We start from the raw sequence: 26,197 nt of genomic DNA, 5'->3' as shown, positions 1-26,197 counted from the left end.
AAGTCTACGGATTTACAACGCTAAAATCAGGCGTTCGATTCCTCTCGGTGTGCTCAGCAGATAGCCCGATGTGGCTTTTCTATAAGAAAAACACACACATAAGATGCTGGATTCAAATAATCGATTTAAACTACATAAGAGCTCTTAAATGTATTGTCATATTGAATATACCTAATATGTTACGCAAAAAAAAAAAGCCAGACTCTGTTCAACATAAACATTGAGACAAGAAAAATAACTAAAAATAAAGAAGGGTTAGAATATCTTGATTTCACAAGAGTATACGCTAACTGCTTTAAGTTAAACCTTAAAGCTTTAAAAACTGGGATGAAACGTTGCGTTAAGCTTTGTATTTTTAACTCCCAAATCTCTTTATAAGTTCATTTTGAGTGTCGAACGATGGAAGTATGAATTTATGATCTGCAGGAATATCATGCATTTTTTATGTTTTTATACAATGAAAAGTTTTTTTCAATGTTTTGTTTATTCTGAATATACAGTTTTAGCATAATACACGATCCAGGTAACCATTGACTTCGTTCTGGTTGCTTTTGTTCCTTTGTTATTTTCTAGAGATAATACCCGCCTGCCTGAAGTTGATATTGCCGTAACGCTGTACTAAGAATATAGATAATAGAAATGTCCTTCAGTGGTAGTTCAAAGAATGTTTCGATATTATGTCATTCCTTATGCTGAATTCCCGGTGGAACACGAAAGTCTAAAGACCTTACAACATTAAAACCCGGGGCTCGAATTGTCACGAATTGATACTTAATTATTGTTTTGGTCTAAAAAACAAACAAACCCGATGTTGGATATGAATGACCAGTTACGTGGGTAACCCTATATATATATATATATATCATGCGCTATGAGTAAATCACACATTTTCACTTAAGTAAGAAACTTAAATTTAAATAACTTACACGAATTTTCAATTGTTTTACTTGTTGCGAATTTGCACAAACCCATATGAAAGGCTATTTGCGCTAGCCATCTCTAATTTAGCAATGAAAGGGAAGATAGCTAATGATCACTATCCACCGCCGACTCTTGGGCTACTATTTTAAAAACGAATAGTGGGATACAGTGTAATATTATAACGCTCCTACGGCTAAAAGGGTGAGTATGTTTGGTGGGACGGGGATTTGAACCCGCAACTAGCAGATTGCGAGTCAAACGACCTAATCATCTGATCATTCCACGCCATTTCAATTGAGTTGTCGAAGGGAAGGCATTTTGAGGGAAGAAAATCTGTAAAAAAGAGTAGCCCAAGAGTTGGCGGTGGGTGGTGATGACTAGTTGCCTTCCCTCTAGTCGGCTGGTGCAGATAGTCCTCGTGTAACATTGCGCGAAATTTTAAAACAAACAAACCTATTCATTTAACTATGGTCGTGGCTGAGTAGCTGGTGTGCCCAGACTGTGAATCTGAGAATTAATGACGCGTTTGAGTCCATATTCGCTTAGACAAGCAGGGGCAGTGGGAACTGAGGGCTATCTGTCTGCCTTCTAGTCCAGCGTTTCTCAGCCGGATTTGCCAGACTACTTCCACTTCCGGTCTTTGGTCGTTGCAGTCCTTCTGAAAACTTGTGCGACCCATCGTTTGAGAAACATGTTTAAGTATCAGATGACGACGTAATGTTGTTGAAATATTGTACATCTGTAACAAAGTTTAATTCACTGTTTATTTAAGTAATCTACCAACTTTTATTGTTCTAGTCTGTTGGTTCGAGATTAGGGATGGCTATGCGTAGATTGAACCCCTCCCTGTTGCGTAGCAGCTAGTCCTGATCTTTTAACGCATAGGATGCGAAGAACACAGATGGGCCACTGTGTATCTTTCCCATTTAACAACAAAGAAACAAAGTTTTGCGCGAAATTCTAAGACAAACATTTAGTCTTACAGCAGTCTATATTCTCAATCTGACAGCGTTAAGTACGTCTTTTCTATTTAAGTTAATCACACTGACATAATTGTATGGGTAACAAGTGATTTTGAATCGAGGGCACAATTAATTACACAATTCATCGACCTGTATGTAACGTTAGCAGATACATTTCACAATGACCTTAAACATCTCTTGTGTAGAACAAAGTAAGAAAACTTCACGTAAAACCTTTAAATTTTATAGTAATTATGTAATAAAATAAAGTTAATTTAAGAGTAGAATTGTAGTAATTTTGTTTTGTTTGTACGTGTTAAAGCTTTTAAAGAATTACCAGTAGCTGTTCAAATACTTGGCAGATGTAATTGTGCTTTTTTTTACATTTCTAAATATATGAAAAATCACTAGAACTATACAAAAGGAATAAGAAAAAACGACACCGTATTGCGGATATTACATAATAATTTTCGCAGCCGACGATAATACTGTTATGAAAGCGAAAAGAATTATCGATAATTGTTTTACTTAGCTTAATGCCGAAGTGGTCTAATGCACCTCTTTATTCATGTGTACGTGTGACGAGTTGTTAGACTTTGATCGGGATGGCCGAGTGTCCTTGCGTTTTTGAAACAGTAACGCGTAACACGTGCACAATGAACGTTTTTGTAACAAATCTTCGCATGGAACGCTTATATAGCCAGTTATTATTTTAACTACTGGGTATCGTGTTTAGAGTTTTGGTTTGTTAGTGTGTTGTTAAGCGCAAAGCTACACAAGAGGCTGATATATGTGCGCTGTCCACTGCAGCTAACGAATCATGAATTTTAGCGTCATACGCCTTTAGACTTACTGCTGAACCCCTTAGGGCGCACGTTTAGAGTACTTTAGTTTTCTCTCAATTACATAATTACTAGCAAATTATAAAAATAAATTAACAATAAGGACCCAAAATAATACCAATGAAAATTATCTTATTATAAATATGAAACTTTCTGTTTTGTTACTGGCATTGTTTGAAAAATATGTTTGTTTTCTTGAAGGGTGATATAAAATTTCGAATGAAAATATTATCTAACGTAAAAGTGCATCACAAACTTCGGAACTCTAAAAATAATTTCATTTAATACGAATAATTATTATTGTAAATATAATACTGTACTATGGAAATTTCAGTAACTGTTGCTAAAATAAAGGCCCGGCATAGCCAGGTTGCAAGAGCGCTCGATTCTTAATCTGAGGGTTGCTGTTTCGAATCCCCGTCACATCATACATGCTCGCCCTTTCAGCTGTGGGGGCATTATATGTTACGGTCAATCACACTATTCGTTGGTAAAAGAATAGCTCAAGTGTTGGCGGTGGGTGATGATAACTAGCTGCCTTCCTTCTGATCTTACACTGCTAAATTAGGAACGGCTAGCGCAGATAGCCCTCATGTAATTAAAAAACAAACAAACCAACTAAAATATGATATAAGTAAAGTAACGCAATGAACGTTCAGGGAACAATCAAAGTTAGGTTCGATAGGTTTTGCGCTGTATAAACTGTCTGCTTTTGTTGATAATGTATAAAAGGCAAAATTCTACTTTTTCTTATTCGCTTTACTGTTATTCTGTTCTGGAAGTAGCTGAAATAATTAAGAACATGTTTTGGTTATATTTTTTTTTTGTCTGCTTTTCATTTAATCACAATTAAGCCTTGATGAATTCTATTTAATACATGAAACAGTTTAGAATTGTAACCTTCATTATTAAGTTTTAATTTTTTTTTGTCCTGATTGTAAGCTGATTTTATTCTTATCATAGAAAATCTTATCTTGGCATATTTTCTAAATGTGTATTTTCTCGTGAGGAAAATATTTTTTGTGATATAATTTTTCTGTGCAGGACGAAGATGAATCGATTAAAAGTTATTAAACTAAAGCGCTTTTATTTATATTAATGAAAATAGTCTCAAATCTAAATTTTTCATTACTTTGTTTATAGTACTTGAATAAGTAGCTGAACTAATTAATATTATAAAGTAATAATTCAGAATCATAAATTAAAAATAAGTTTTAAAAAGATATGTTTTGATTTTAACGCATCCCTTTTTTTTATGTGTATATGCATATACAGTGTAGGTATATATCTACAGCGCCATCTTTTGAACGTAATACAAGCTACAAGATTTTCAAAGTTTCGTGAGCATAAGCTAACCAGGCGTAATGTTTAATGTTGAATTAGTATTTACTTAAACATATATATATTTGTATAATAAAGTGCTATGTATATAGTTATTTTTTGTGTGGTTGAAAATATACATGCTGAGGTAATGAAAGCTTTTAAAATTTTCTAGGATGCAAGGTTCAATAACTTGATAGATCAGAAAACTGGCTACACCACCAGAAGCATGTTATGTATGCCAATATTCAACATTGAAGGAGAAGTTATGGGTGTGGCACAAGTCATTAACAAGAATGGACCTAATGGAGAACCTTTTGATGATAATGATCAAATGGTACTTATATTTGGTTTGTTATTAAATCACTGCTTGAAACCTGGTGTAAAATTTTTGAAAAGTCTAGGAAAAGTTTGATTCAATTTTACTGTAAATATTTTTATGAAATCCATAAATACTTTTTGGATGAATTAAAACTGAACGTTTTTCTGTAAAGCTACATCTAGGAATGTAATAATAATTGCTTTGAAGAAATATGTATAATATAAACAGTTTCATCATTATAGTTCAGAAATACAGTGTAGTTTGGAGAAATGTTTAGTTCTTCATATTATACTTGTACAGGTGTTTGCTCAGTACCTACAGTTTTGTGGAATTGGACTTCGGAATGCCCAGTTATATGAGCGTTCACAGTTAGAAAACAAAAGAAACCAGGTAAATACAGTTTCTGTTTTAAGATGAATGCATTTGATTATACATATTCTGTGTATTTATATATTAATATATTTAAAACATAATGCATTACTACATTAGGGAACAAAGTTTTATATGCTTTCTACCAAATTTCTGTTGGTTAAGGGTTTTGTAATGATTATTGAACAATGATTCAAATCTGTGTTTTTAAGTGTAATTAAAATTCAGAGTTCATGTCAAGATCTTCTTAAGATGTTCTTTTCCAGTAGAAATATAAATATATAAAAGGATAAGATAAAGGGGATCAAAGATCTGATATATGAGACTCTTCTTCATTTCATTTTTTGTAGGTGAATAGAGAAAATGAGTAGGAACCTTAAGATTGGAAAATAGCTTATGTCATGTTAATATTAAAAAAAAAAAAAAAAGGTAGATATGATAAGATTTGCCTGAGAAATTACGGTCCAGTTAGCATTACTTTTGTATTGGAGGAAATTCTAAAGAGGCTTATAAAAGAAACTTTTCAGAATCATTTAGTGAAATATAATTGGTTTGGTTTGTTTTGAATTTTATGCAAAGCTACATGAGGGCTATCTGTGCTAGCTGTCCCAGGTTTAGCAGTGTTAGTCTAGAGGAAAGGCAGCTAGTCATCACCACTTACTGCCAAATCTTGGGCTACTCTTTTGCTAATGAATAGTGGGATTGACTGTTACATTATAATGTTCCCATGGCTGAAAGTATGAGTATGTTTGATGTGACAGGGATTTGAACCTGCAACCCTCAGATAGAGAGTCAACCATCCTAACCACCTGGCCATGCTGAGCCATGTGAAATATAATATCAAAGGGAAATCTGTTAACTTTTTTTTTGAGGATGTTGTTTATTATGTAGACAAAGGACAAAAAAGACATATGTTTTATAAGGTACTAAATGAAAGATTAGCTAAGAAAATCATTTCAGTATGGGTTGGGAAAATAGCAGTTAATTGTTGAAGGAGAGAATGCAAAAGCTTGTTATTAATGACGTCCAGTCCAGGGACTCCTATTACTAGTGGAGTACCTCAGGGGTCAGTGCTTAGTCCTTTGTTTTTTTCTTAATGTATATTAATAATATGCTAGGGATCTGATTAGCAAATTAGTAAGTTTGTATGACAGTAAGCTGTTGGGTATTTATAACTGTGTTAAAGCATTAAAGAAAAACTTGATTCATTTAGATGGACAGATATATGTGAAATTATATTTAATTATAATAATTACAAAGTATTATATTTGGGTAAATATAATTTTAATCACTTGTTTAATATTGGTAGGAATGAACTTAATAGTGTGAACTGAAGAAAAGGATCTTAGTGTAGTAGTAGATAAGTCACTCATACCATTTGTTTCTCTATTGAAATTAGTAATCAGGTTACTTGAAATATCATGTACAATTTTGATATATTTCTCTGAGAAAGGATATTGAATTACTGGAAAGGGTTCAGAGGAGGAAGGGTTATTTTACATGAATAGGTTAAGATCCCTTAACTTATATTTTCTTGAAAAAAGAAGTATAAGATACGATTTTATTGAAGCTTACAAGATTATCCAGAGGATTAATAGGGTAAAAAGTTCTTTCATTTTACTGTATTCTGAAATTAATGGGACAAGAAGAGGACATAAACTTAAGATTTGGAAAAAGACAGGCTAGGCTGCAGTTATTAACACAGTTTTATTTTTTTAATAATATGTGATTCATTGATTTATTGAATGAGTTATAACTGGCACTAATGAAGGTGAGTATTTTATAAGAGTTTTAGTGAAAAATGTATAATTTCCTGAAAAGTCAAGGAAGTGTGGGCTTAGATTTTTCCTTTCCCCTAAGTTGGGTGTGCAAGTACAGTCTTCAAGGACCAAATGGTCTCTTAATGTTTCTAGGTAATATTATATTAAATTTTGCATTTTTGGTTACTTGAAACTGAGCAATGCATTATTTTTTTGATAAATATGTAATGTACTGACTAACATGCAATCATTTTGAGTTTTACTGACTGCTAAACAGTCACAATCATGTATAACATATAAATTACTTTTAATTTTGAATTCAGTTTGCATTATTTCTTTTTTGAGATGTAGGAATCTATTGGTACATAATCACTATAATATTGTATCATCACACATATCCTAGAATGATTGATAAACACATTATAAGAAATTCAGTTATCATTATTTCTTCTTTCAGATGCAGTTGTCTATTGGCACATAGTGATTACATTATCATTTGATTACACACTTTTTATATCACAAATATACAACTTCTATTAATAATAACTTATAAGTTTTCTACTTTTATGTAATCATCTATTCAAAACTTGAACTGCAGTTTATAATGTAATGTAATAGTCACATGGTATTGGATGTATAAGGTGCTTGTTTTTTATTAGTTTGTGATGTACAGTTGTGTTAATCATTGTAACTGTGTGACACAGTTGTGTTAATCATTGTAACTGTGCGACACAGTTGTGTTAATCATTGTCACTGTGCGACACAGTTGTGTTAATCATTGTAACTGTGTGACACAGTTGTTCACTGAGATGTGGTTTTTGAATCCATGAATTAGATAATGACTTTTCTTTAGTGTTGCTTATACACTCAGTATCACATAGGTGACAATTAACTTGTGCCAGTTGAATTTTCTGCTTAGCACTGAATGTCACTTGCCCAGTGTTTATGAATTGCCTTGAGTAAATTGTCTTTATATGTTAATAAACGACTTCCAGGATTACTCAGTGTGCCTTTATTGAGCTAGTTGAAGCAATTGTAGATGAATCAGTTGATGTGTTACTGTTACAGAACATATCATGACAGACAGATGTGATGGTTTTATATATATGTGACTACTTGTATTAAACTTTTTCTTTAAGATTTCCAATTTAAAATACTTTTGAAAAATGAGTTTGTAATATTTTTAAAAACTAAATTTCTCTTTGAGTAGATGCAGTTTCCAACAATTAATGACCAGTTATTATTATCAAACTGAAGTTTCTAATTAATAGGTAATTATTTTATTTCTGGGATTTAAGAGAATCAAGACTATTACATCTATTCATTTAACACAGCCCAAGTATGAAAATAATTTTCTGTCTGCTTAGGTGCTTTTAGATCTTGCAAGAATGGTGTTTGAAGAACAGAGCACTATTGAACTTGTTGTTTACAGAATTATGACTCATACACAGTCTCTCCTTCAGTGTGAAAGATGCCAGGTATTACTTGTGGATGAAAGTACAAAGGTTAGGTTTGGACTTTTACCTGTAATCAATATTGAAATTAGGTGTAAGAAAATTTAATTTCTAACATATAACTATAATATTTATATGTATATATCTAAACAAACTAACATTCTTACATATTTAAAAGTTATTTCTTTAATTGTAATTAGTTTGAATATTCAGGTTTGATTGAAGAATTAGTTCTGAAAAAAGTGGTTAAAATAATTCAAGTTACTTTAAGTAAAGTTTTAAGATCATATTTTAGTTTCTGTTTTCAAATACATTGTATTAATGCACTAATATTACAATAACTAGCACACATTTAGTTATTGCTTGAACATTTTTTGAAATGTGATTTTATATTACTTTAGGGAACATTTTCTCGAGTGTTTGACCTAGAAGCAAATGACTTGGAAGATGAAGACTGTTGTTCTCGTACAAGGTACCTGGAAACTTACTTTGCTTACAGGATTTTCAGTTAAATATATTCCTGATTGTCTATACCACATATTGTTTATGTGTATTGAAACATTTTCTTTGAGTGTTGTTGATTAGATGATATTTGTATTTATCTTTTTTAGTCCCTTTGAAGGAAGATTTCCTATCAACATTGGGATTACTGGGTTTGTGGCTACAACTGGTGAAGTAAGGAATCATTTATATAGAGCTCTGGGTTTGTGAAACTAGAGGCTTGTGTCATTTGTATATCATATTAAGAAAAATTTGATAACAGTTGAGATACCTATACACATTTAGTAAAATATTAAAATACAAAACAAAGTGTCATAAGTAATTCAAAGTTATTTTATTTACCAACTTTGAAGCTCTCACTTGACGTGAATTTATTTAGTGAAACATAGAAAGAATTAATGCTGGTGGAAAAAATATACTAGAAACTTTATTTTATTAATCACTTTTATATTTTGTAATGATGACCAAGTATCAACCATATAAACTAAGTCAGCCATAATTATTTATTGAGAGGTTTCATGGTCAGATTGCTAGTTATGCAAATGAATGCCCATTATAAATATCACTATTATTTTATCTGTAGCTTACTTTGTGAATAATTCTGGAATTTATCAATTATGTATATTTAGAAAATGGATAATATTGGTTCTGAGTGCTGGTTTGTTTTTTTTTCTTTTCCAAGTGCTCTTTTTAATTTTACCTACCATGTGATATATTTCTTACATCTAATAAAAACAAGTTTTATGTTCTCTATGAAAAGTTTAATTAAATTGTTTGGCTTTTTGCAGAGCATAATGGTTGAAATTATTCAGTTTTTACACTTTATTTGTAGAATGATGAAACTAGAAGATAAATAAATGTGTGTACATATCTATATATTTATAGCATTAGAAACTATTATTAAAGTAAATTTTTCCAAACTGTATTTCAACTTTCATTTTCAAAGACTCTTCTCAAAGACATAACATAACCAAAATTTTAAAATCCTACACTGTGACGTTACAGTGATGGGTGTGGCACAAAGTATTGTAGAGAGGATTTTGCCGTGCAACCAAGGCAACCTGCATGAAAATAAGTTCACATAATGCAAATTGAAAAACTGATTTATTATAAATGTGTTACATTTTTCTGCTAATTATATTAAGTATAATAATAAAGGATTTCTGTACTTACAAAGCTACAAATACCACTGGAAAACTACTGACTGCCAAATATGCCAAAAAAATAAAACACGTCACTGTAATCTGTCCTATCCTGGTATTTAATAAGCTGTATAATTAATTATTTAAAGTTCACAAAACTGGAAGTTTAAAAAAAGCAATATTAATTTGTGTGATTATTTGCTTACCAAGCAAGACAGTTGTAAAGTAACTAAAAAAAGTATGTAACATTAAACAAAATATATAAAACTTGGGTATCTTCTTGTCTTAACAGCAGTTGTCAGAGCACCAGAGCAGAAAGCAATACTTTAACTGAAACTAGAAGAAAATGTACAACATGCTAATAGCTAATATAATGAATTCACACTATATCACAATTCAGGTGATAAAATTCTGTTTTCACTTACCAAATAGAAATATTATTAGCAAAATTAGCATTTTGGAATTGAATTTTTCATTTTATAATAATTATTTAGTCAGAATTTGTATCTTTCTAATCTCATATGTTTTCTAAGGTTAAGATACATTTTAACCAGTTTATTAGAAAATTCATAAGGTTAAGAAAACATTTGCTTGTCACTTTAACATAAATTGTATCTTCTATTGTTGCTCCCAGTTGTTTTAAAAGATTACTTATTTTATAAAATTTATTCTTTTGTTGATATTTTGAGAGTTCTCAGTCGTGTTTTAACATAAGCTTGGTGCAACTATGTACAGGCTGTAAATTTTTTGAAACTGAAAAATAAGAACTTGCTAGGAAACAGAAGGTAAAGAAACGTTCAGGTAAAAAGACCAATTGATGGATTATTTAATACATTTTGTCAGAACCTTCACACTAACATATACTGTTGACATGAAGTATTCTGTTTTAAACCATATAAAAAATTCGTATAGTTGCGGTATGTTCTTTCATGTTAATTACTAATTGTTCACAGGTGCTGAACATTCCTGATGCTTATAAGGATGACAGGTTTGATGCTTCTGTAAGTATCTTTATGTATATGTTTTTCTCATAACTTTTTATCTAGAAAATGTTTGAAAAAATATATTTGTCTAGTTGTAATGATGGCCATATTTCGTACAATGATTTTGTAACTTCCCTTTTTTGCATTTCATAAAATGCTTGTCAGATATATAAGGTCTGAAATTATCTAAATGGATAATACTAATGTGTGTCTTAGTTATCTACTGTAATTCTTAGCATAGTTTAATATATGCATAGTGACAAATGATGCACAACCATATGTTTCTGTCTCTTTGTCAAAAGAAAAAGAAAATCCTTGCTTTAAAAATGAAATTTATGCCAGGCATTAGCATGGGCAAGATTTCATCCTTTTTTTTTTTTTTTTACAAAGATTGCATCTTCAAAGGAAAAAAAAGTTGTTAGTTACTACTTGATGGCATTCTTCCAACTTCTTAACATAGAATATTTAAAACATTTGATTATGAAAGGACCACACAAACTGTCTACCATTTAGTTGTTGATATGTCTGAACTTAGCATTTTTCTTTTGTACTGTGACAGTGCTTATTGTTTTTTACACAGGGAACTAACTATGTAGACAGTAGCAAGAAACACACACTTGTTCATTTTGAGTAATAAGTTTTTGTGAGGCTATTTATTGTTTCATTAGATACACTTTAATAGGATACTTAAACGTTTAACATAAGTAAGCTCAATTGATTAGTTTTTTGTAAGACTCATCTTGGTTCTTAAAATTTGTCATTGCCTTGGCAAATTGATGTTGAAAACTAGAACAAATATAAAGTAATGAGTGGTTTAATAAAAATAATTTTAAGGAAATATAACTATAAATTACCTTAATAGTTTTTTTGTATTTATTTTATGATCAAATGATATAGCAAACAAAATTAAATTATGTATATGTTATATAAAAGTACAAAGTGCAATAAACCAAAATTAAGTTGGACTGGAGATTTCTTAGACTGCTTGACACTTGCACTTTAAAGCCTAAGGTTTGCAGATCCATCCATCTTGATGCTCCAGGTTGATGAGGGCAGCTCATTCCGTCACTGCAGTATCTTGTGCATGCCCATTTGGAATGCCAACCAAAAGATCATTGGGGTGAGTCAGCTGATCAACAAACTTAATGGAACGCCTTTCAACAAAAATGATGAAAATCTTTTTGAGGTGAGAAATTGTTTAAATTCAAATAAAAGCTACACAAAGTATTTTTTCATACAAAACAATTTAAGCAATAGAACTTTATTTTTTTATGGACAAGAGTACCTTTTCAGAAAATGGTTATATTTTATATATCCCAATTTGTTTGTTTGATTTTAATTTAAAATTATTAGTTTGTTGTTTTTTTAATTAACCCTAAACTTTGTGCTACAATAAGGGGATTTTTATGTTATTTGAATTATTTTCGTGTGGCTACCAAATTCACAAAATTATAAACTTTTTTATTTTTTTGCAGAGACTATTTTAAAGAATTTTTTGAACTTCAAAAGTAGTAGGTTTAAAATGTGTACCATGTTGTAATATTCCTTGGAGTATCCTGAGCATTATTTTATGTAAATATCTATTGCCTGTTTGCTTTTGTAACGCAAAAGTCAGATTTTTTTGAAAATGTTAATTAGATATACATACCATGTTATATTTGATGTTCATGAAATTTTATTAAAATTTTATTTAATGATGCCAAAATCCATATGCTATTATAGCATCTATTATTATACATAAAATGTGATGTATATTTTTAGAGAAATGTTTATGGTTCTGCAAGTCTCCATACTAAAATGTAACTACACAAAATTTAATTTCCAACTGCACATTGAAACTTTATAAGTACACAAAATTATCTGAGCAAGATGTTAGAATAGCCCCTGATTTTTTTTTCTTTAGTATATGACAATATTTTGTCATTTTAATAAATACACTATCAAACCTTATATAACACAGCAATTATGTATTGTAATGTGCTAGAATTTTACTCTAAATACAAATGTTAACTTTATGAATAGGAAAAAATTGTTGAAGTATAAAAGTATCATTTTAGGGTTTACACAATTGACAATTTGATTTTTAGAAGTCTTGTGATACTTAATTTTTTATCTAAATATAATGTTTTTGGTTTTAGGCATTTGCTATTTTCTGTGGTATGGGTATTCACAATACTCAAATGTATGAGAAAGTTGTAAAGGCTATGGCCAAGCAAAGAGTCACATTGGAAGTCCTGTCTTACCATGCTACTTCTCCATATGAAGAAGCCCTTGAACTCAGTGTGGGAGATCTCTTTCTTCTAATTGAATGTCACTAATTAAATCTCTCTGAAGGGAGTTAGTTTAATTATAATTGTAATTAGTTTCAGAGATCAACATTTAATAGAAAATTTAAAAAATAATAAAACTAAATACACATTAAAATGAAGCTAAAATGAAGTCAGTTTGCAAGGTGTGAATTGAAAATAGCCATATAAAGTTAGCTTAATTAGTAAGTAGTTGTCAATATTTTGTCACACTGCTTATTTACTAGTTTGAAAAAAAATCTGTCGTAGTAATTTGTCTTTCTTTTGTCATAATGAGCATTTCTTTAGGTTACTGATATTTGAATAAATTTTTAATTGTGTTATTTAATACCATGAAAAGATTATTAGAAATACCAGTAGAACTTTGGTCAATAAAGAAAAATCTATATTCTTCTCACTTTTGTATGTGATGCTAGGAAAATATACAGGTTAAAAAAATCAATTTAAGACAAAAATTACAAAAAACATACAACTTGAGTGCTTTCCAAAGATGGACATTCCTTCATCAGAGTCAAAGTTGTAATTGTTGTAGTATTTATTGTGAAATTTTCTCTAATTAGGTATATTAAAATGTATTAATTTGAAAATCTATTTGATATCTTGCTATTTAAATTTTTAGAGAAAACATTGGAAAAATTGAGTTTTAAATTTTTGGTACATGTATTACTTCTCTAAATTTAAGTTTTATAGTTTTGCAAAATAAAATATGCATCTGTTCATGCTGTACATGAATTTCGTTTTGTAATACTGATATAGATATGATGTTTTACCCTTACAGTTGGTTATAATTCCATCTACTCAAGCATACAAACTGCATGACCTCAAGTTTAATGATTTCAGTCTTGAGGATGAAGATATGTGCAAAGCTTGTTTGCGAATGTTTATTGATTTAGATCTGATAGAACGTTTCCACATTGAATACAAGGTAATTGTCAAGATTTATCTTGGTAATTAAATATATTTTGATTTATTGTCATTCACTGTTTTCATAGATTGATGTTATTTTCTTCTGTTGTTCTAAATGTTGATGTTATTTCTGTATGAACTACATTTATGAACTTGATTAACAGATTTATTTACATGAATTAATTTGGAGCCAACAGTTATGATAATTTAGTGATCAAGTATGTGCTAGGTCAAATAAACAGAATCAAACTTACCTTTCATAGAGTTTAGTAACATCTCGCATTTGCAGGTGAAATGCAACTTGAATAATCAAACTCAAGTGATAAGCTTATTTACTGTAAGTTTTGTTATAGTTACTGCAGATTTTTTATTGTTTATTTTAAACTAGTAAAAGATAACATAGAAAACGTTCTTGAATTTCATTTAGAGAGCATATTCCAGTAAGGTACTTACCTCTTCTCACAAGATTAGCTCTTCTTATTCAGTGTTGCCCTTTATATGCAAACATTTTCTTTGTGCATGTCACAAGCCTTGTGCTCTCCCTCCCCCATTAGAATTACTATATTCAAACATGTCTTTCATGCAAATAATAATGTTACTTCCTAATCATTAGGAGTATGACATGCTCATGTGATGCATATGACTCTCTCTGCTCTCCTCTACCAAACTATCACTTCTTGTTTGGTAGGGCTTTTTGTTTGAACATGTTTTTTCTTTGTTTAATGTTTCATGTTTGGTTTTGTTTCTTCATGAAGTGTTTATTTTTCAGTTAATGTGTTTTCTTTCAACCTGTTTCGTTTATTGATATTAGTTAATTGTAGTTGCATTGTTTTCTGCACTTGAATCTGGGAAACTTTTCTGTGCAATGAATTCTGAAATTAATGTTACCACTTTGGAGGTGTTACACCAGCAACTAGCATTTTTTTCTTAGGCTTCAGGTTTGGGTGACCCAATAGCAGATTTCTCTGCTTTTATATGCTCTCTAGGACAAACTGATCCTGTACAGGCTGATGAGAATTTTGATAATCTTCTTTTTTTTTTCAAATTTTGCCTTTCTTTCCCATTCTCCTGTGGCTTCATAGTTGCTGTCCATTACTTCATCTTGGACGTATGCTGCTGCACTTCATTCCACTACTACAGTGGGAGTGCAGACAGATCTCTCTGTGCCTCCAAAAGAATCGTTCTTAAACCAAATGAAAAGTCTTTTGACCTCCATGGTTAAAAAATTTGATGAATCAATGTCAACACCCATCTCTGCCCCTGACATAAATTCCAGCAAACCCTAAGATCCACTTCCTTTGTTTCCAGGTATGGGCATTTCCTCAGGTACATCTTCTTCTTCCACCCCAAGATGCAAAATGATTATTCATTCACGTCCTCAATCACTGGAATTCTCTTCCAACAACAAAGACTTACCTAATCAACCCAGGGCAGGATCCATGGAGATCAACAGACCTCCCTTGAATAAAGACAATAAAGAAAAAAGATGTGGTTGTAAACAGAAGGGCTCTCCACCCAATTTGCCTAGACATAAATACAAATGGCCACCTTGATACAGTGGAACTGTCGAGGTTAACATTATAATCTGGATGACATCAAAACATTGATTGCTTCCTACCATTCTGTATGTCTTTCCTTACAGGAAACATTTCTGAATCCTGCTGTTACAGTCACCTTTTGGCAGTTTTGACAGGCTGTGTGGTGAGCAAGTGCATGGAGGGGTGGCACCGTTGGTTGATCACCATGTGTCCATCCTGTCTTTGCCACTTGATACACCCTTGGAGGCCGTAGTCATCTGTGTTTCCTTAGGTCATACTATCACTGTTTGTTCTCTCTACCTGTCATCTGGAGAGACCTATGATCAATCAGCCCTTGATGCTCTCATTGAACAGTTGCTGCCTCCCTTTTTAATCCTGGAGATTTTAATGGACATCATCCCTTCTGGGGAAGTGCTGATGTTGATGGGAGGAGTTGCTCGGTAGAGCGTATGCTCTCTGAGCACAACCTTTCTCTTTTCAATACTGGTTCTTATACTTATTTTCATGCACCTAGTCAGTCCTTTACTGCTATTGATCTCTCAATTTGCTTCCCTTCACTATTTTCTCACTTTTCATAGAGGGTTGACAATAACAAGGCAGTGATCACTTTTGTAGGTATCCTACACTCTTGCATTGCATCACTTTCCAGCAGGCCTGTGCACATGCTCAGTAGGTAAGACATCAGAGCCAGAAGGGTTCTTGTATTAAGATCACAGCCAGCATATTTTCTACCACCAGTTCCAAAGTCATATGCGACAAGATTTGAATGGTCATTTGGCAATATAATTCTGTCCCTCTCTTGATCTTGCTCTCTGATGGCTAGGCAGTAGCTGATACTTTAGATGGAAGTTTTTGCCTGATGTCTAGTACTTTTGCTTCTTCCTCCACCTTCTTAGCCATCATGATTTGGGCAGAGCGATCACCTCTTTCCTTTCGAACTGATTGTCTCTATGACTATAATTGTCCATTTACACTGGTATAACTCAAACTGGCCCTTCATCAGACTGGCAGTACATCATTTGGACCTTATAATGTACACTATGAAGTGCTGCACCATCTCTCTTCTGCTCCTCTTGTTATTTTTCTGATTGTTTTTTAACTGGATCTGGCAGGATAATGTTTTTCCTAATTCCTTCAAACTACCTTCCAATTGCTTTGACGAGCTGTTTCTGTAAGACATTAGAAGGATGGTTAATGCTCATCTTGTTTGGTTCCTCGAATCAAACAATTTCCTCTTGCCCACCCATTGTGGTTTCTGATGACAGTGCTTCATCATGGACCACCTGATTCAACTTGAAACGTCAATCAGAGAAGCCTTTCTCAAACGATAACTGTTTGTATCAATATTCTTTGAGATTGAGAAGGCTTTTGATAAAACATGGAGGTGAGGCATTTTGTGAGATCTCCATTCATATGGTTATATGGCCATTTGTCCATTTTTAGTAAGAATCTTTTAATGGACAGGTGATTCCAAGTTCGTGTGGGTTTGACAGTTTCCAGTTCTTTTTTACAGGAACTTTGAGTCCCTCAGAGCTGTGTTTTGAGTGTCACAACGATTAATGTCATCACTGAACAACTCTCTCTTACTGTTGCAAATGGGCTGTATGTCAACAACTTACACATCTCATGACAGTCGTCGAACATGAGGTATATTGAACGGCAGCCACAGACTGTCGTCACTCGTTTACTGAAGTGGACCACAGCAAATGGCTTTAACTTCTCTAAAACCGTTTGCATGCACTTTTGCTGCTAACTTGGTATTCATCCTGATCCTGAACTCCGTATAAGTGAGGTTGTGTTGTAACCTGTGGTCCCTGAGACAAAGATCTTGGGGCTTACTTTGACCATAAGCTGACATTTATACCACATATCAAGCAGCTACGTGTCGAATATACAAGAGTACTGAACATTTTCCATGTCCTCTTTCCCACGACTTGGGAAGTGGATCGATGTTTTCTGCTAAAGATATATTGTGCTCTTATTCAATCAAAACTAGATTATGGATCACTGGTCTATGGCTCTTACCAGAACCTCAGCTTTGAAGATACTGGACCCCATAAATCATCAGGGATTTTGGCTCTGCACCATGGCTTTCTGCACTTCCCCAGTTCAGAGCTTATACACAGAGTCTCGTGAACCTCCTCTGCACCTCTGCTATTTGCAACCGTCATTACTATATACTTCAAAACTTTGTTCCTTACCAAAGCATCCCACCTGGTGTTGTGTTTTTTTTTCCTTGGTGGGCCTTGCTTTTCCAGAACAGATGATCTGCCATTGCTCCTTTAGTCCTTTTTATCCAGGCACAGTTGGATGAATTGGGTTTGTTCTTGGATAACATTTGTGTATCCACTGGTCAGCCCATATCACCATGGCTTATTACAGTCCCCAAATGTGACCTTTCTTTAAGTCATCTGAGAAAAGCAGACACTCCCAATTAGAAATACTGTCTGTTATTTACTGAACATCTTTCAAACCATCCTTCCATTCCTATTTATACAGATGGTTTGAAATCAGGTGACTCTGTGGGCTTTGCCATGGTTTGTTGTGGTTTGGTGGTTGTGCACAGAATCCCCTCTACAGCTTCTGTGTTCACTGCTGAACTATACATCATTTCTTTTGCCCAGTATCACATAGAAGCTAAGTAGTACACAAATTGCACTATTTATACTGACTCACTTAGTTCTCTACTGACCCTGGAGTTGCTTCAGTTCTCATTCTGTTCTCCCCAGTATTTAAAACCAACTGGCCCATTTCTCTTTAACATCTACTTCTATCTAGTTTTTTGGATACCAAGCCAAGTTGGTATTCGCGGGAATGGGCTCGCTGACACCGCAGCTAAATGTATCTGCTCTGGCACTATCACTGCTGTGTCTGTTCTATACAAGGACTATGGTCCTGTATTCAAAGCTTGGCTCCATGCCAGTTGGGAGTCAACTTGGAGTGTGTAACGTGAAAATAAGCTTTTCCAAATAAAAACCTCTTTTGGACTTTGGCCATCTTGCTTCTGTAGGAATTGGAAAGAGAAAGTTGTTCTAACTAGATTACTTATTGGTCACAGTTTTTTAACTCATCATTTTCTTTTATCTGGGACTGATGCACCAATGTTTTGTCTGTGTAACACTCATGTCACTTTAAGCCACATTTTACTGTCTTGCTGCTGTTACAACTCTCAATGATGGCAACATCTTAAACATGCTTTGTCCCAATGTTTATCTGTAATGTTGGATAGTGTTATTGGAGATGGTTATAACATTTCTTATGCACCTTGTCCTTATTGCATGAAGAGAATTTCCAACCCATTTTAGTTTTTTCTTCTTTCCATGTTATTCAGATTCATGATGATCACTTTGCCTTACAATTAAATGAAGGGATTAGCATGTCTTACCCTTCATTGACTTCAGATCAGGTTGCACATTCCTACCATCATGCATATTATCCATTTTTAGGCCAGCAGTTGTTAGATTCCTTTCCTGTTAAGTTGTGGCTCCTAAATCCTCTGTCAATCTTACCAATGCCCAATATTCTCATTTACCCTGAACAATCTGCTATGGTAACTTTCTTTCATACACCTCCTATCTGTGGTTCTCCACAGAAATCCTGGTAGGGTTTCTGGAAATACCCTTGCACTTCTCTCCTCCACTTTAGCCCTCATATCATTTTCAGCTCTGGTGTTACATACGTTTTTGTTGTTATTGGGACCTTTTTGGTCAAGATGCCATATTGGCTTGGGTCTGTTTAACCTCAACATATCTTAGGGATATAAGTAGGGATCCATTACTGAGGCACTATGTTTTTGAAACAGTATCAGAAACGATAGAGCCTTGGGTGATACTGGTCCACCAACAATGCACACTCATTAATATCATAGCTCATTTGTCTCAGTCAGAGCCTTATTTACTTCTAATTACCATTTTTCATCCTTCCTAGCCCTTACCTGTCCCTTCTATTTGGGGTACTTCTTGCATCCCACCCTTCACACCTGACTTTTGTTCAGCCTTTGATGAGAAAATCTAGTTTTGGATGTCAAGTCACATCCTTTCTTGCTGGAAGCATACTCATATATGTGGAATGTATTCTGTACTTGGTCTGCAACTGGGGGTTTCCCTCTAATTGGTCTACTGTGGCTTGCATGATGGAATTTCTCACCTGGCTCATTGACTGTGGGTCTTTGATCTCAGTTTTGGGATGTTGACATACTTTTTGTTTTTTCATGATACCATAAAATTTTTACTTCCCCTGTCCTTGCCATACTCATGCATCACTTTTGGATATATTGTCCTCCAGTTCCAGATTGGGATGTTAATATGGTTCTCCATTCTTTTGTTTTACCTCCATTTGAACCACTTGCATCATGTTCTATGTTTCATCTTTCCTTTGACCCTATTTTCATGGGTATCCTTTACTGTGCATGAGGCAAGGTTTAAGTGTCCTCCATTGAACATTTTATTAGACAACATTTGGTTTATGTTATAATTATTATTATTATAGAATTATAATAGCATAAACTCTTAGCTATTAATCCATATTTTAATAGCATACAAGTTTTAAGTTTTCAATTCTACAAAGAATTATTTTAAATAATCCTGAATTTCCCATAGTGTGACACACATGACACATTTTTTCTTAGCATGTCTTCTTCCCTATTTTATTCACCACAACTTGAAAAAACTATGAAATTAAACAAAAACTACTGTTCATAAAATTGTCACTGCTCAGACAAACCACATTTATTATAGTCTTCAATATGTTTTGGGTTACAAAGCTATCACATAGAAAATTAGGCACCTTCTTTTACACCTACCTGTCACATCCTGTTTTTCATAATTTATTAATAGTTCTCTCTTAGATTTAATTTTATATTACCTATAACCAATAGAAAGTCAAGGTTTTCATCTCTCAAATAATGTATTGTATAACATTATGTTTTGAATGGTTAAATGTCACTTTCACTCAGAGTACCAACATTGTTCCTATGGGAAGTTTAATGACTAGTTTGGATGAATTTGTACCGACTCTTGTCTCATAGTTATAAAGCCAGAAAAATTTTGAAAGATAAGGGAATTTGTCTACTTTTTGCATGTTTTTAGTCTGTATTGTTTGGTACATTATTTAATTAATAAATATTATTAAGTGCAGTACTATGATCAGTATAAAAACTTAGCCTTATAATGGCATAGATAATAGTTAGACAGAGTTCAAAGGAAAAAAAAAAAAAATATATAAATAGAAGTAAGCTGTTACTAACTTAGAGCTACTTAGGATAAATTAATGTAGTTTCATGCTACAATTTAAAGTCACTCTAGCAATAAATAAAAGGGTAACTTAGATTTCGTTTGGTGGTTACAAGTACAAATAGATCATGTGGCCAATCAAAGCAACTTAACCCATATCTAGAGAGGTAATTCATGTCTCCTTTTTCTCTTAGCTGGTATGCATTGACGGTCAGATTTGTTTGCCATTGATGTTTCATGCACCCTTTATCACCCTACCTATCTTCTCCTTTACCTTAAATGTCCATTTTTTACAAAGACCTCAGCAGCTTCTAAGGGTAATTCCTCGTTCTTTTATTTTTCCTTCTGTTTCCCATCTTTCTCCTCAACCAGATCCTGTTAGGCTTTTGTGCACAATTAAGGGCTTTGTTATTATATTGACTGTACTAGTTCCTCTCATGGTACATGTTCCAGACTCTTTATCTCCTGGCAATCCTTCTTCTATCATGATTTCTCACCTTCTACCCTTACTAATTGGATGTATCTTTTGGACTGATTAGCCTATTCTTTTTCTCACATTTTGTCCCAAGTGTTGTTTTCTCTTCAGATCTGATACCTCACCTTTTCCCTTGCTTCTTGTCTTCATCATTTATCAAAAGAAATTCTGCAATCCAGTGTGTGGAATACTTCCAGAACATTAATCTCCCACTATTTCCATCATATTGCAGTTTCCTCATAATTGGGGTGTTATCTACCACCTGTGGCCATTCTCGAGACTTCATTGTGCCTCATTTCTGTTTGTACTTTCTTTTCTTTTCAGGGCCTTATCTTCATTCATCATTACTTGGATTCCACTCTGTGGTGAGTAATGCTTGACCAGGTATTTTTTAAGTTAACTAGAAATCTCAATGCATAGCTTTGCATGCCCTCTGTTGAGATGAGATGTTCAGAAGGGCTCTTCCATAGTCACCCTGCTGAATGAGTTCACAATAACTGTTTCATTACAGAGTAGGGTGATAGTGTTCTGGGGATAGTGTTTGACTTGATAGCCACCTATATGAAATAAACATTGACAACAGCATGATGTCAAATTGCAGTCCACCCCTTCGATTGGGACCCCTTATCTTAACCTTGCAAGAATTTGAATACCCCTCGAGTAGGTTTTATATTTAGAGTGAACCAATCAACATAAGACCTCACACAAGTTCCAGGTTGTCTATCTTCCTCCTTCAATTTTCTTCATCTGTGTTTTGAGTCACAGAGGAGGTTTGTGGGATTGTTTTGGTTCTGTCCTTTGTTATCTTTTGTTCTCTCTTCTTATGGGGATGTTATTGCCATTTCAATGCTGTCAGCCTGTTTCACTGTTAGGGGAGTTGATTACATGTAATAGACATCCTTCTGATATTGCGTGTCAAGTTCCCAGACTGATAGCTCAGAACTAATCCTAGTGTAACAGCTGTAATAATGTAATATCAATATATTTTCAAATTCAGATCTTACCACCCCCCAGTGCTTGGGTTGGAGGTTTAGATGGTATGGTCCTCATTCTATCCTTGCATAGATTAGATGCTGGTACTCAGTAGGCAGATTCTGGATGAAGTTGACTTACTAAATAGGATTCAATGAACTCTAGCCACTCTGCATCTAAGGGCACATCTTTTGTTTACCCACTTTACAGTATGAATTACAGTATGTTTTATGGTTAGAATCACTTATCTGCTGCATTTTCTTCTGGTAAGATGTGCTCCTCTCATTTTTCACCTATATATTTCACACACTTCACAGTTGGGTGAAGAGCACATGTGGTTCAGAAGTGGTGTGATTCTTTTCTTCTGATCTGATTCTCTCATTTCTAGAGGTACCTTTTGAATGCTTTTTGGTTGTACTTCTGATGTTCCCTTGCACCAACCTCTCCTTCTTAATGTGGGATTTTAATTAATATCTTGAGACGGGTAAGTACCAATCAGAAGTTTTAATTTTGCTGTACTGAAAATGTATTTCTAAGAGATACTTTCCTCTGTTCACCCTTCCTTCCCATATTTCTCTGGTGATGGCATCTTCTGCCAAACTTTGAAGTGATAGTTAGTTTGGTAGAGGAGTGTATAGGGAGTCATATGCATCACATGAACAGGTCATGCTCCTTTTACGTGAGAGATATGTTGAAATGTTTCATTTCCAATAAGAGGGGAACAGAATACTTGTGGCATACATATATATATATATATATATATAGAGAGAGAGAGAGAGAGAGGGCACCACTGCATGAGAATAGCTAATCTTGTGAAATGAGGTAAGTACCTATTGGAAATACATATTGAGTATAGAAAAAATTATAACTTTGAGCACAGTATTATTTCTCTTAAAATGTGTATCACCTTCCAGTTTGTCAAATAACATGCTCAAAAGTAAAATGTGTTTTGATTAGTTTGTATCAGTAACTGTTATGATCAGGATTTCTGTAGAAAATAGTGAATGAGCTGTACAAGATTACCCAGTATGAAGATATAATAGCAAAACTATTGTTCAAAGTGGAAAACAGTTCCATTATTTTTAATTACTTCCTGCCAATGATTCACAAGCTTCTGAATGCCACTTCTATAAAATTATTGGGGTTTGAAGGGAAAGAATGTGTAGAGAGTAGTTTTGACATCTTCATGTGTTCCAAGCTCTTTTCTATAAAGATAGTTCTGAAAACTTTGGAATAGATGATAATCAGATGGGACAAGGTCTGGAGAAGAAAAAGAATGTGGAAGTTTTTTCCAGTCTAGCTTTTCAATCTTTGCAGATGTGATCCTTGCTGTATGGGGCTGTGCATTATCCTGGTCTAGCACAACACCTTTACAATTGATCAAAGCAGGCCTATTTTCTTTCAGTGCAACATTCAAGTGCTCTAACTGTTGACAACAGAAGTCTGATGTAATCATTACATTGAGTGGCAGCAACTCAAAGTGGATCACACCAACAATATCTCACCAAATGCTTAACAAGACTTTCCTAGGGTGGAGGTCCATTTTGGGTTGTGCTTTAGTCAGTTTGCCTGCACTGATTCATTGTCTGCAACACTTAACATTTTTTATAAAATATATATTTTTCATCTCCAGTCACTAACCTGTCCAAAAAAGGTGAGTTACATTCACAAGAGTGCAGAGAAGTGTAAATGTCCACTCTTATTCTAAGGTTGTCTTCTGTCAAATCATGGGGGGACCCATTTTCTAAGTTTTGACACCTTTTCAAGCTGTTGCAGATAATGGTGAACTGTTGAATGAGTTGAATTAAGTTTCTGTGTTAGTTCTTCAACTGTTGCAGCACAATCTTTATCAAGTGGAGCCAGCAGCAAGTCATCATTAAACTCAACAGGACGACCTGAACGTGGTGCATCACTTAAGCTGTAGTCACCTGATCTGAACTTTGAAACCACCTTCAACATTTTCATTCATTGAGAGACTCCACACCATAAACACCTTGAATGTTTCATGTAGTTTCTGCTGCACTATTGCCTTTTTTAAACTCATAAAGCATTACATGCTTGATGTGCTCCTTAGACATATCCATCTTCATAAGGGTTTATTTGAATAATGATCTGAAAAAGTGGAGTGGTGTTAGTTTATTTTATTTGTCTGAACATTTTTATACATGTCCTACTACATATTTTAGTCATTAAAGCCCTCTACAAAGACAGAAATGATGATGCACTTTCTGTATTAAATTTTTGGGCATTACTTATAGGATGACCTGATATAGATTTCAGCACAAATACACGGGCATTTATTACAGAGAAAACCAACAACAACAAAGATGCAGTTAAAAACTAAAATATAGAATATAATAATTGTGCTAAGGACTGTGAAGTAAAGTTCATTTTTACAAATGAAAAAAAGTTAGTGGGTTTTAATAACCAATGCACTTATTGTTGAAGTTCTTCCACTAGACATTTTCTGACAGAGGGAGTATTCATTAACAAAATTTTGCTTATTTTTCAGATATATTCTTATGTTCAGTTATTTTGTGACTTAATAGCTACTTATTGGCCAAGTTTGCTGATGTGCTCTCTGAAGGTTTTACTGACAGAAAGTGATTTTTTATTCTTTACTGGAATTTATATACCTTTTTTTTCCATTTTTCTGTTGATAATTGTCAGGGTTAAAATGAAATGCTCATGGTAACTTCCTTTTTATATGTACATAATGGTTGATTGTAAGTTGAAAGTTCAGGAATGCTGAATGAACAATCATAGAAAGTGCACACAGATCCAACTAACATTAAATATAAGAGTAATCATCACTGAAGGCTCATGCTGTTAAGATTTGCATTTGAAAATATACTGATATTACTAAAAATAAATGTTTTTAAAATATTTATCCCAGATATGTCTTATACCACTGTTTGTTTTTAAGGAACTTACATGTAAGTATGGTATTCAATAACTTCATCAGTGAACATCCTTCATGAAGCTAAGGAGGATTTGTGAAAGGATATCATTACTTATAACTTGTGTTATCTGTTATTTTTTAAATCTGTGTCTTTAGATGCATACAGAAATACAGAGAAAGAGCTTAATATTTCATTACATATACACATAAGTTAACCCATGGTCATGCTGTCATTATAGAAATCAGTGAAATGAAAGATTGTCTTAAATGCAGTAAAAACATAAATCTGAAGACTTTTATCTTGCCCTTGTCAGACTTTTATCTTGCTCTTATAAGAGTTTTGTTACACTATAATGGAAGAAATTTGAGAACTAAGAATAAGTATTCAATTTTACATATTTTCAAAATATATGTTAAGTAATTTCTTGTTAATATATTAAAGAAATATGAAATATTGAGAGTACAAAAGTAATAACTAGAATTGTATTCTAAACTTGCACACCAGATAAAAAGTAAGCTAAAAAATTACAAAAGTTTTTATAATAGTAAATTATTTATCACTTAGAGATACTGTATAACATAATCATGGTAATTTTCAATAGCTGTAGAAACTTAGATTTTGATAACATTCATAATGTTTTTAACACAAGTGTAAGATATTAGAATACTGATCATATGCTTGTATAACATAAGCAAGGTAATCTTTATAACCTGGTTATACATAATCTTAGAACATTTATCATCTATGGTCAGGTTCTGGGTAACCCTATTCTTATTAGCAGTTTCAGGCATTATGATTTTTAAGTTGTACCTTTTGTATATATTTATTCAATGTACCTATTTTATGGTCTTAATTCTAGGTTTTATGCAGATGGTTGTTAAGCGTCAAGAAAAATTACCGACAAGTAACATACCATAATTGGAGACATGCTTTCAATGTAGGACAAGTAATGTTTGCGATTCTTACGGTAAGACACGAAAAAAGTGCATGGTTTCATTTATATATTGTAAATAGGAAAAATAAAGATTTAAAGATAAAATAAACTTCACTTTAAGAAATGTTTAAGTTACAATTATTGAGCTTTATGATTTAAAAAAACTGTTCAGTGATAAACTTGAGGACTTATAATGTTAGAATGCAGGGTTCAGCACCTTTAGCGAATACAGTACAAATAGATAGGTTATTGTGCAGCTTTGAGTTGGAACAAATAATGAGGCCTCCAATATTATTGTTCTTCAGAGTGCTCTCCTTCACTAAACTCACCACTTAGGCTTTTTAACTGAAAATCTG

At 33.1% G+C, this 26,197-nt stretch overlaps 1 pseudogene across 1 annotated transcript in view; it reads left to right on the top strand.

The window, feature by feature from the left end:
* Nucleotides 1-26,197, top strand: part of LOC143246290 (dual 3',5'-cyclic-AMP and -GMP phosphodiesterase 11-like) — a 119,410-nt pseudogene that overhangs the window by 60,665 nt on the left and 32,548 nt on the right. Inside the window, exons 3-12 of the transcript XR_013025903.1 lie at nucleotides 4,221-4,382; nucleotides 4,668-4,757; nucleotides 7,864-8,001; nucleotides 8,352-8,422; nucleotides 8,562-8,625; nucleotides 10,547-10,594; nucleotides 11,619-11,762; nucleotides 12,715-12,858; nucleotides 13,661-13,807; nucleotides 25,767-25,874. The product of XR_013025903.1 is annotated as a dual 3',5'-cyclic-AMP and -GMP phosphodiesterase 11-like (transcript). The remainder of the gene's footprint in view (nucleotides 1-4,220; nucleotides 4,383-4,667; nucleotides 4,758-7,863; nucleotides 8,002-8,351; nucleotides 8,423-8,561; nucleotides 8,626-10,546; nucleotides 10,595-11,618; nucleotides 11,763-12,714; nucleotides 12,859-13,660; nucleotides 13,808-25,766; nucleotides 25,875-26,197) is intronic.

Source organism: Tachypleus tridentatus, chromosome 3, assembly GCF_004210375.1.
Source record: "Tachypleus tridentatus isolate NWPU-2018 chromosome 3, ASM421037v1, whole genome shotgun sequence".
In the NCBI taxonomy this organism is placed as follows: domain Eukaryota; kingdom Metazoa; phylum Arthropoda; class Merostomata; order Xiphosura; family Limulidae; genus Tachypleus; species Tachypleus tridentatus.
The sequence above is the reverse complement of the archived record's forward strand: the minus strand, read 5'-3'. Positions and strand labels throughout refer to the sequence as shown.